Genomic DNA, 12,667 nt, shown 5'->3' on the forward strand with positions numbered 1-12,667 from the left:
GGTGTGGCCTTGCTGGAGGAGGTGTGGCCTTGGAGGAGGTGTGGCCTTGTTGGAGGGGGTGTGGCCTTGTTGGAGGAGGTGTGGCCTTGTTGGAGGAGGTGTGGCTTGTTGGAGGAGGTGTGTCTTGGGGAGTGGGCTTTGGTGTCTCAGAAGCTCAAGCCAGGCCTAGTGGCTCAATCTGCTGCCTGCAGATCCACATGTAGAACTCTCAGCTCCTTCTCCAGCACCAGGTCTGCCTTCATGTCACCGTGCTTCCTGCCATGATGATAATGGACTAACCCTCTGAACTGTAAGCCAGCCCCAATTAAATGTTTTCTTTTAGAAGAGTTGCCATTGGTCATGGTGTCTTTTCACAGCAATAAAACCCTAACTAAGATAAAAAGCAATACAGGGAATCTGTGAAATGCATTTGATTCCTTGAAAAGATTGACAACCATTAACCAACCAAAAGAAAGAGATGAAAGGTCTAAATGAGTTAAATTACAAATTAACAAGGAGATATCACAATAGATAGCAATAAACTTTATAAAGCCATAAGCATATACCATAAAGCTCTACCCCATTAAAAGTTGGAAACTATAAATGAACTAGGTAAATTTCCAAATGTGGATAAATCAACTCCACCAGAATTAATCCCAGATGACACAAACTATTAAACAAATCTGTAACAACCAGTGATATTGAAGCATCGAGTTTAAAAGTGTCCAGGCCCAAACGCAGTCACTGCAGAGTTCTGCTGGACCTTGGATGAGAGTCAACCATTCTCATCACACTGGTACCAAAACCAAACGAATACACAGCAGCAAAGGGGAAATTACGGACCAATTTCCCTGATTAATTAGACACACATATTTTCTTTCCTTTTTTAGAAAGATTTATTTACTTTATTTATATGAGTACACTGTACACCAGAAGAGGACATCGGATTTCATTATAGATGGTTGTGAGCCACCATGTGGTTGCTGGAATTTGAACTCAGGACCTCTGGAAGAACATTCAGTGTTCTTAACCGCTGAACCATCTCTCCAGTCCAACACATATATTTTCAATAAAATTCTTGAAACTGAATCCAAGATCACAAAGAATGATCAAAAGAACCATTCACCATGGTCACATTGTTTTCACTCCAGAGAGTGGTTCAGTATATGTAAAAATATATTATATGTTTTATATATATAAGATTTTTATTTAGTATTTATTTAGCTAGTAAAGTTAATATATACTTATTTATTTAGTATATATACTAAATGTATATGATATATAATATATAATTATATAAATTATATTTCTAAATATATATTTTATATATCATACACAATATATGATATATAACATATATGTATAACTTGTATATATGACACATATATTTATATTTGCTATATAAATATGATACATATTATATGTATTATATATTATTATGTGGTACATAATATATGATATATTTAATATGTAATGGCATATATCATATACTATATAATTATACAGTATACATTATCATATATTTACTGAAAGAGGTTTAATTTCCAGCACATAGAAAGAATTTTAAAAAGCTATCAACCTAGTTGTGGTAGGTCCTCTGCGTATATATTATGGTCCTTCAGTTTGAGGGTTTGTGGGATTCCAAATAGTGGGGGTGAGGGGAGGTGTCTCTAACTCATTCACCTCTTCTTGGGACTCTTTTCCTCCTACTGGGCTGCCTAGTCCCATTGCATCTTGTTGTGCTGTGTTCAGCTAATATTCCTGGGAGGCCTGCTCTTTCCTGAAAAGAAACAGAGTGCAGTGGATCTAGAGAAGAGGGGAAGTAGAAGGTTGGGGAGATGACGGGAGAGAGGGAGGGGAAACTGTAATTGGAATACATTATATGAGAGAAGAATAAATAAGAAGGAAAAAGAAAAATGAGCTAAGGAAATAAACAGAGAATTCTCAAAAGAAGAGAAGCAGGTGGCCAATAAATATCTTCAAAAGTGTTGGACCACTTCATCCATCAGGGAGATACAAGTCAATGTGGTTTTGAGGGGAAGTGGGTATGCCCTGGGGGCTGGGAAGGCAGGGAAATGCAGGGGAGGGGGTGATTAATGGTACTCTGCTATGCTTGCAGACAGGAACCTAGCATAAATCTCCTGAGAGGTTTCATCCAGCAGCGGATGGAAACAGATGCAGAGACCCACAGCCAAACTTCAGACAGAGCTCAGGGAGTCTTGTGGAAGAGTGGGGAATAGAACTGAGGGAGCTGGAGGGGTCAAGGACACCACAAGAAGACCTACAGATCGACTAATCTGGGCCCATGGGGGCTCACCAAGACTGAACCACCAACCAAAGAGAGCATGGACTGGACCTAGGCCCCCTACACATTAGTAGCAGATGCACAGCTTGGTTCTCATGTGGGTCCCCTAACTGTCTATGACTCCGCCTGCTATTGGATCCCCTTCCATAACTGGACCACCTGCTTGGGCCTCAGTGGGAGAGGATATATGTGGGCCTACTGCAACTGGATGTCCCAGGGTGGGGTGGTACCCAAGGGGGGACGTCCCCTTCTCTGAGGAAAAGGGAAGGGGGTAGTGAGGGGAAAGATTTGTAAGGATGAGGCTGAGAGGAGAAGAAGGACAGGGGGCTGCAATCAGGATGTACAGTGAACAAATACATTTTAAAAATGGTTTTGAGACCCCATCAGTCCAATCAGGTTGGCTATCATAAAGAAAACAAATGACAACAGATTCTGGCAAGAATTTGAGAATAGGAAAGTTTAGTAACTGTTAGTGGGAGTATAAACCAGTACAGCAACTATGGACTCAGTGTGGAAATTTCTGAAAAGACGATAAGAACTGTCATATGACCCAGATAGCCCACTCCTAGGAGAGATTCCACGGACTCTGTATCCTACCACAGAAAACTTGGACACTTACCATTGCTACTGCTCTACTCACAATGGCAAGAAATGTAATCATCTAGATGTCTATCACCTAATAAACAGATAATGAAACTGTGGTGCGGCTACATGATGAAATTTTACTCAGCCATAGAGAAAGATGTAAATTTGCAGGAGAATGGATAAAATTGGAAGATATTATATTAAGGGAGGCAACAGGAAATAAAACTTGAAGCCAGGTTCAGAAAGACAAACACCACCTGTTCTCTCTCATGTATGGATGTTAGCTTATTTTTACATATATTCATTTCTGAGGGAATCAGTGTGTATAGAAACCAGAAAACTAGAAAGAGGCTCATGAGTTGGGAAGCAGTAGTTTAAGGACAGTAGGCAAGGGTAGTAGAAGGGATATGATAGGAAAGTGGTGGGGAGGGCTACTGCGATGGAATGATTTAAGTAGAGAACAAGGAGATGGGGAGAAAAGAGATGGGGAGGGTCCAACAAGCAAATATGTATGAAAATAACATACAGGTCCCTGACACTTAGTAATCTATTTACATATAATTGAAGCATCTTATGTGAAGGTACCTTGTATATGTGGATGTAGTGGTTTGAATATGCTTGGCCCAGGGAGTACCACTATTAGGAGGTGTGGCCTTGTTGGAGGAAGTGTGTGGGGGTGGGCAATGAGACCCTCCTCCTAACTACATGGGAGCCAGTCTTCTCCTGTTTGCCTTCCAAACAAGATGTAGAACTCTCAGCAGCTCCTACACCATATCTGCCTGGATGCTGCCATACTACCTTGATGATAATGGACTGAATCTCTGAACCTGTAAGCCAGCCCCAGTTAAGTGTTGTTCCTATAAGAGTTGCCTTGGGGGTTGGGATTTAGCTCAGTGGTGTGCCCTAGCAAAGCACAAGGCCCTGGGTTCGGTCCCCAGCTAAAAAAAAAAAAAAAAAAAAGAGAGTTGCCTTGGTCATGGTGTCTGTTCTCAGCAGTAAAACCCTAACTAAGAGAGTGGACAAACCTACTAGAACTTACAGGTCATTAAAGTCAAGTCCAGGAGTAAGTTAACCGAGGCCTCCAAAATAATGCAAGCAATTAGTATTGTGATTGGTTGCCCAGCATAAATGATGATAAGACTTTATTGCCAGTGATACTACATGTTCTGGTTGCAGGATAGAGAAAGTAGACAGACTATTGAGGAAGAACTGTCATCAACAGTCTAACCTCAGCTATGGACCTGCTGTTTGCCAAACTATAGACCAGTTAGGCAAGACATATTCACTAAGGCAGTGACAGTGAGTCTGTTATGTGGATAGTCAATTGCATTGAGATGGACTGAGTTCACTCCACAGGATGTAACCCACATCCGATATTCCAACCCTGGTCAAAAGCCCATTGCTGAAGAGACCATAGATCCTAATGAGAAAGCTACAGAAGATTTTCATTAAATAAACACAATATGTCCATTAAACCACCTTCTAAATAATTACATTTATCCTTATAGATTGGTGAGAAGGAAGAAAGAAAAAGTTGGATGCCCTGGGAAAAAGGGACTCGAGTGATGAGGATGAGAGAGGTTAGTAGGACGGATATGATCAAGACATACTGTATACATGTATGAAACTATCACAGCATAATCATTATCATGTATAACTAATATACACTGAGAAAACATTTACATATGAAGGAAATTCTGCAATGCAAATTTACATACAAAGGAAGAAATGTCAGGATATTATAAAGCCTTTTGTCAGTAACCTTAAAAACCAGGAAAATATGACATGTCATATTCAAGTGTTGAACATAAATGGCAACACAGTCCAGTGGTATCTCTTAAAATTAAGGAAGAAACTGGAGCATTTTTAGACAGACATAAGTTAAGAGAACTCATAACCAAATCATCACTGCATAAAACGCATGGGCTGGAGAGATGGCTCAGCCGTTAAAGGCTAGGCTCACAACCAAAAATAAAAATACTATGCATGCAGGGTTAGAGAGATGGCTTGGTGACCAAGAGCATTTGCTGCCCTTTCAGAGGACCAGAGTTGGGTTCTTGGCACTAATTTCGGGGGAGGGGATCATAGCCATATGTAACTCCAGTCCCAAAAAGATACAATGTCTCTAGCTTTGACAGGCCCCTGCATTCATGTACACATGCTTACACTCAGTCACATACCCCTACATATAATTAAGAATAACAAAAATAAAATACTTTTAATTTTTAAAATACTATATACCAAAGAATGAATAATCAAATCCAGTTCACAAGAGCACAGAAGAAAACATCTCATGAGAGGAATACATGAACATAGGAAAGCCAGGAATTAATCCATCATTTTCCGTCTAATAAAGCGAGAAGAGCCAATAATCCATCTAACCAAAGTAACCAATAAAGCTATAAGAATAGAAAACCTTTCAATAATAATATTAAATAAAAATGACCTCTATTCATGCATTAAAGGATAATGCAGTCTAACTATCTGGATTTAAACGGTTGATCAAACTGTCTGTTGTCTCCAAGAAACATACCTCACTATCAAAGACACCCCGAGAGAGAGTAAAAGATAGGCAGTAGTCTATGAAGCAGTAAATGAGCTGGCATATCAAATATCTCATATTTGATAAAGTGGGCTTCAAACAAAAACTGGTCAGAAGAGATAAAGGCCACATGTAGTAATGAAGGAACAATTTACTAAAAAAAAAAAACAATTCTAAAATATACCCCAAACATTTGGGATTTTTTTTTTTAAAGATTTATTAAATATATAAGTACACTGTAGCTGTCTTCAGACACACCAGAAGAGGGCATCGGATGAGCCACCATGTGGTTGCTGGGATTTGAACTCAGGACCTCTGGAAAGCAGTCGGGCTCTTTGCTGAGCCATCTCTCCAGCCCAAACATTGGGATTCTTGGTTGCATAAAATAAACACTAAAAAACATGAAAGGTCAGGTAGGTCCTTATACAGAAAGAAATAGTTCAGATTAAAAATCAACAGAGAAATTTTATTACTAAACTACACCACAGATAAATTGGATATATAGGATTACCACAGAACATTCCATCCAATGGAAAGAGAATACACATTTGTTTCAGCAACAATCTTTATTAACTTGGGTATTTCTTATTTACATTTCAATTGGAAACCTTTCCCAGTTTCCAGGCCAACATCCCCCTAACCCCTACCCCTCCCCTTCTATATGGGTGTTCCCCTCCCCATCCTCCTCCCCCTTACCAACCTCCCCCTAACAATCCCGTTCACTGGGGGTTCAGTCTTGGCAGGACCAAGGGCTTCCCCTTCCATTGGTGCTCTTACTAGGCTATTCATTGCTACCTATGAGGTTGGAGCCCAGGGTCAGTCCATGTATAGTCTTTGGGTAATGGCTTAGTCCCTGGAAGCTCTGGTTGGTTGGCATTGCTGTACATATGGGGTCTCGAGCTCCTTCAAGCTCTTCCAGTTCTTTCTCTGATTCCTTCAACAGGGGTCCCGTTCTCAGTTCAGTGGTTTGCATTGCTGGCATTGTATTTGCTGTATTCTGGGTGTATCTCTCAGGAGAGATCTACATCCAGTTCCTGTCAACCTGTACCTCTTTGCTTCATCCATCTTATCTAGTTTGGTGGCTGTATATGTATGGGTCACATGTGGGGCAGGCTCTGAATGGGCGTTCCTTCTGCCTCTGTTCTAAACTTTGCCTCCCTATTCCCTCCCCACCGGTTGTGGAGGCAGTTTCAATAGAAGTAATAGGGCGCTCGCACTCCTAACACCTCCATCTCCTGCTATCCCTCTTTCCTATAATCTCTTCCCTACATTCATATATTTTGTTTCGTTTGTGTCCCTCTGGGTTTGACCAGAGCCAAAATGTGTTCGGGATTTGAACTATTTATTGAACTCTGATGGGTACATCAATGATTATTACAACTGAAGTTACTAACTTCTCCCCACCCTCCAGTGTCCAATGGTGGCCTATAATTCAGTAGAGAGGAATCCCATGAGTCTCTTCCTCATCTATTACCGACTATTGAGAGGCCCTGTCTTGTGCAGGCCCAGAGAAAGTAACAACAGCTTCCATAAGTTCCTGATTATATTTGCTGTGTCACATCTGGGTGAGATTACACTGCCTTTCTCTCTACCTTCTACCTTTACATTCTTCTCTCTCCTCTTCTGCTCTTCTGCAATGATCCCTAAGCCTCGGAGTGGGTAGTATAAATGATGCTTTTTAGTGCTGGCCTCATCTGTCATTTATTCTCAGTATTTTGGTTGGCTATGAGTCTCTCTATTTACCACCATTCACTGACATAGCAGCTTCTGTGATTAGGGTTGAAAGTACCTTAATCTAAGGCTGTAACACAGGTATTCAGCAGGCATGATGCCTATTGAGTTAACTATGGGTAATAACATCCTTTATAAGACTTACTCAAATTGGAACCGACCTGGACACTTCTTCCATACTGGCTAGCTTTCAAGTGCCTGGGGTGCTATATAGTTGGCTTGGGGAAGAAGAGGCATCAGTGGATTTATCCATCAGGGTCAGAATTTATTAGAAACCCTTTAGGAAATATTTGCCCAGATACACAATGGTGGCACAATGGTTATGGGAATAACCAAAGACTTTGATTGGATTTGAAGCCTGAAATAGTTCTATGCTTGGTGCTATGAGCCTAGTCAAAAACTCATGCCTAGAAATTGTCCATGTTTCTTTTTAAATTTACTATTTTTCTGTAATTATAATTAAATATACATACATATACATATTATTCAATATACACATATAAATTTATGAACACAACCTGCTGAGTCCACTTAGGGTTGCTTATATGTACATGTTTTTAGAGCTGGTAGCTTGGTATTGAATAAACAATTGGGGGACTCATCCTGGGGAGATTGCTTCTCCCTATCTCAGCAATCATTAAGTTATTAAGGTTTTCTAAGTGGTCAATGCTTGACAAAAATCAGTAGGAATCAAGCAATTATTGTAATAAAAACATAAAATCGTGAAATTATTGCACACATTAGCTTTTAATTTGGTAATATTTAAAGCATAGCCTTTTCTTCTATTACACACAGAGTTAGCTTACGTAGACTTTGAATATCATGGTTTCTTGGGGCTATAGCTCCTGTTCTTCCCATTATGAAAAGAAAAATTAGTACAATTTTATATGTGGACATAGACATTCATCATATATGTGTGTATATATATGATATATATATATATCACAGACAACAAAAATAATCTCACATTTATCACTTGCATATTCCTGAAAAACAAAACCATAGCAATAAAAATTTTTAATACATATTATTAAGAAATATTAACATAAAGTATTTCTGAGTCCTCATAATTTTGATTACCTTTGACTATTAGAAAAGTAAAATATAATTAAATGTCTTTCTAGAATTTGTTTTGAGAGAAAATATCAAAATTTATGTTGCCAAAACAAAATTTTTATAACAATACAACTTTCTTCTTTTTTATTGAATATTTTTTATTTATATTTCAAATGTTATTCCCTTTCCCAGTTTCCTGTCCATAACCCCCATCCCATCCCCCATCCCCTTCTTCTATGAGGGTGTTCCCCTACTCATCCACCCACCCCCTCCAGCCTCTCGCCTTGACATTTCCTTACATTGGGGGGTCCAGCCTTGGCAGGGCCAAAGGCTTCTTCTCCCATTGATGTCCAACAAGGCCATGCTCTGCTACATATGCAGCTGGAGCCATGGGTCTGTCCATGTGTACTCTTTGGATGGTGGTTTAGTCCCTGGGAGCTCTGGTTGGTTGGTATCATTCTTGTTATGGGGTTGCAAACCCCTTCAGCTCCTTCAATCCTTTCTCTAACTCCTTCAATGGGGGCCCCATTCTCAGTTCAATGGTTTGTTGCTATCATTCGCCTCTGAATTTGTCACACTCTGGCTCAGCCTCTCAGGAGACAGCTATATCAGGCTCCTGTCAGCATGCACTTCTTGGCTTCATCAATACTATCTTGGTTTAGTGGTTGTATATATATGGGCTGGATCACCAAGTGGGGCAGGCTCTGAATGGCCATTCCTTCAGTCTCTGCTCCAAACTTTGTCTCCGTATCTCCTCCTATGAATATTTTTGTTTCCCTTTTAAGAAGGACTGAAGCATTCGACCTTTGGTCGTCTTTCTTGATCTTCATGTGGTCTGTAGATTGTATCTTGGATAATTCGAGCTTTGGGGCTAATATTCACTTATCAGTGAGTGCATACCATCTGCTGTCACCTTAGTCTTTGATCTTAGCCATTCTGACTGGTGTGAGGTAGAATCTCAGGGTTTTGTTTTGCATTTCCCTGATGACTAAGGATGTTGAACATTTCTTTATGTACTTCTCAGCCATTCCATATTCCTTAGCTGAGAATTCTTTGTTTAGCTCTGTACCCCATTTTTTAAATGGATGTTGTTTTAAAAAAATAAATGACTTTCAAGGCCCCTGAGAGAGATCATCAGGAAAAGGCACTTGCATGCAAGCTCACAACTCTGTTCAATCCCTGGAATCTACAGGGAAGCAGGAGTCAACTCTGAAAGTTGTCCCCCATTTCCTGTGTGGGCCATGGCATGTACACACACACACACACACACACACACACACACACACACACACACAGAGACAGAGACAGAGACACAGAGAGAGACAGAGACTGAGACAGAGACAGAGAGACAGAGAGGGTAAACAAATAAGCAAGCAAACAAAAAGGTTTGAAAAGGACATCATTTAAAAATAAAAATTAGTGGTCTGTTGCCTTACCCACTCTGCCAGGGGTCCCACATCTCTGACTCCGTTGCCTGTCATTGGATCTCTGACTCTGACTCTGTTGCCTGCCACTGGATCTCCTTACCATAGCTGGACTGTTTGGTTGGACCTCAGTGGGAAAGAATGCATTTAATCCTGTTGTGTTGATAACCCAGAGCAGGGCGGTACCCAAGGGGGGCTTCCCCTTCTCTAAGGAAAAGGGGAGGGAGTATTGGAGGTTGAGATTTGTAAGGGTGGGTCTGGGAAGGATGCTGCAATTGGGATGTAAAGTGAATAAATTAACAAAAAAAGAGAAAATACTGTACTATATTTTATAAATGCAATAGTTTGTGTGTTTATTGTCTCTTAAAATACTCTTTAGAAAATCATCTTGTAAGGGGGACAACATTTGGAATGTAAATAAAATAATTTTAAAAATTTAACAATTGAAAAAAAGAAAATCATCTTGTAAATACTGTAACTAGATGTTTTTTCCCTCAGCCTCAGTTCCAAGAATTAACATTTAAAAGCACAAAACCCAAACCAGCCCATTGGGAAGAGAGCTGAAAGTCAACATTTTACTTAGTTACTATTTTAGTTAAGCATGCTGTGTTACAGTCTACATAATCAATTTTCTTCACTTCAAAATTCTACAGTCAATTATTAAGTTCCTGAATTTTAGTTAATTTCTTTTTCAAAAGAAAAAAATAAAGACAATAGCTACTGTACTTTGGAGTCATTCAAACATCACAGCTCAAATATACACATTTGCACACACACCTTAAAATAGGTGTGGAAATCCACTTCTGGAGGGCATCCCATAGCACATTTTGAAAAAAAAAACAAGGTTTATAAATGAGCTTACCGATACATGAAATTTTGGGATCTCTTTGGGAGCAGCAAAGCTTTCATCAAATATTGGATGTGTCTTTACTCAGGCACTAAGGTGTCAGACAGACACAGCCACACAAAACTCTGAGTCCATGACTTTCGGGTTCTTGTCTTAAAAATTCAAAGAATGAAATTTATGGAAGGTGAGTTTTATAAATAAGTGGGTTTTATGTTAATGGGAAGCTAAAAGAAGGAAAGAAGACAGAACCTCTGTACAGCAAGAGTGGTCTCAGGAGTGAGACACCCCTGAGGGTTACTGTCTCTGAGTTAACAAGGCTTTCCTGAATGGTGGCATTGCAGAGGGATGTTCTGGTCAGTCTGGTTTCCAGACCAAGTGTCTAGGTGCCTGTCAGTTTCAGTCACACCCTCGTGCACGGTTTCTTAAAAAGGGGTACCAAAAAAAGCTCACTGAGAAAGAACTGGTCAAGAAATGGGAATCCATCTCTGCCTTGCTACCAGGTACCCTGTAGAGAACACAAGGCTCAGATCTAGGCTCTTCCACCCCTCCTTCTTCAATCTGCTTTTCCCAGTCATGTTGTTGCTTGCCAGAGAGAGCCCCATCCTCTCGGCTTGTCTCCTTTTCTTTGGGACTGTCCTTGTGCCAGATCTACTTGGTACCTACTCTGTAGTCACATGTTCAGACCCAGGTATTCATTCTGGGCTCTCCCTCCATGACTTCATTCATTCTAGCCATTCAAGTCCCATGGTTCCTTGCCAGGGGTAACACTTTTCTCCAAACCTGCCCACTCCCTCACCGGATTTCAGTCAAATTCCCATCAAGGACACTTCAGCCATCACATGTGACCCAGAGTCCCACAGCCCTGCCAGCTGCCTTACTGGAACTCTCCATTTGCTTTAGCTAGGCTGGAGAACCAGGACAAGACGATACTTCTAGGGAAAACTTGTTCAAGACTCTTTAGCCAAACTGCTGGAGACATCAGACTCCAGCAAAGAAATAGACGACCTGGATAGAAGCTGTGTCCCCAGATTGAAATCCAAACCCTACTATAAATTATCCCCTGCTGAACATTGTCAATACCCCTGATGAAAAGAAGAAAAGTGACTGTAACAACAAAAAATAAATAAATAAAAATCACAGATTGATCCCAATTCATGACAGTGTGTGACTTCAATACCCCACTCTCACAAACAGACAATCTGGGGACAAAACTAAACGGAGAAATTCTGAGATTAAATAACAGCACAATTCAAATGGACCTAATATCTACAGAATACACCATCTAAATACTAAAGAACCCGTTTTGCTCATTAGCCTATGGAACTTTCTCCAAAACTGACCGCATATTAGGTCACAGAGCAAGACTCAACAAATATAGAAAAATTGAAATCACATCATGAATTCTATCCCATAACTAGAGATCATTGTTGAAATGAGTCTCTACAGGTGTGGCTGCTGTGTCACATGTGTGCCAGGAGGTGGCAGAGAGGAGAGAGGCTATGCCTAAGCTCAGCGTTCTAACCTATGAACATCTGAATGATTAGTAGTAGCCTAACATCCCTGAAAAAAGAAAAAAAAACAAAAACAAAACAGGCTGGAGAGGACTACTAGTCCAGTGCCAGGGTGGGTAGCTCAGACCTGACCTGAGATGGCCACCAGTCTGCTGCCAAGCAGGCTCAGACAGGCTCTTGGGACAGGAAACAAGCTGGAGGCTAGAAGAATGGCAGCCCGAGGATGGAATGAGGCTGAGACAGACTACCCTTGCAAGAGAACACTTAGCCAGGCCAGGTGACCCTAAGATGACCACTAGACCATCTCCATGGGGTCTAGACAGGGAACTAGCCTGAGATGACTAGATCCTGGGGTTTGGGGGCAGACCATGCCCTAGATAAACCCTGCCCAGGACCATAATGCACAATCAGGACATAACACACCTGAGACCACTCCTGAGATGATCCTAGACACTCAGAGACCTAGGGCACCACTAAGAGGACCAAGAAAGTGGTAGAGAAATTGAAGAGAAAGAGAAGCAGAAGGATGTGGGCACAATGAAGAGAGGCAGAACTGGAGACACAAGGGTAGTGAGGAACAGCCTGATGTGAGTCAGTGTTGCCACCTGGGACCATGGTGGGTACGAGCCTGCGCTGTCACTAAGGGACAGACCTGGGTCTATGGCTCTGCAGCAACAGGAGTCCATT

At 40.9% G+C, this 12,667-nt stretch overlaps 1 non-coding gene across 1 annotated transcript; it reads left to right on the top strand.

Moving 5' to 3' along the window:
* The first annotated feature begins 11,892 nt into the window (after nucleotides 1-11,892).
* On the top strand, nucleotides 11,893-12,028 carry LOC116902587. The gene has a single exon (XR_004388179.1). It is a non-coding gene; the product is annotated as a small nucleolar RNA SNORA17 (small nucleolar RNA).
* The last annotated feature ends 639 nt before the right edge of the window (nucleotides 12,029-12,667 follow it).

This window comes from Rattus rattus, chromosome 5, assembly GCF_011064425.1.
Source record: "Rattus rattus isolate New Zealand chromosome 5, Rrattus_CSIRO_v1, whole genome shotgun sequence".
NCBI classification, from domain to species: Eukaryota; Metazoa; Chordata; class Mammalia; order Rodentia; family Muridae; genus Rattus; species Rattus rattus.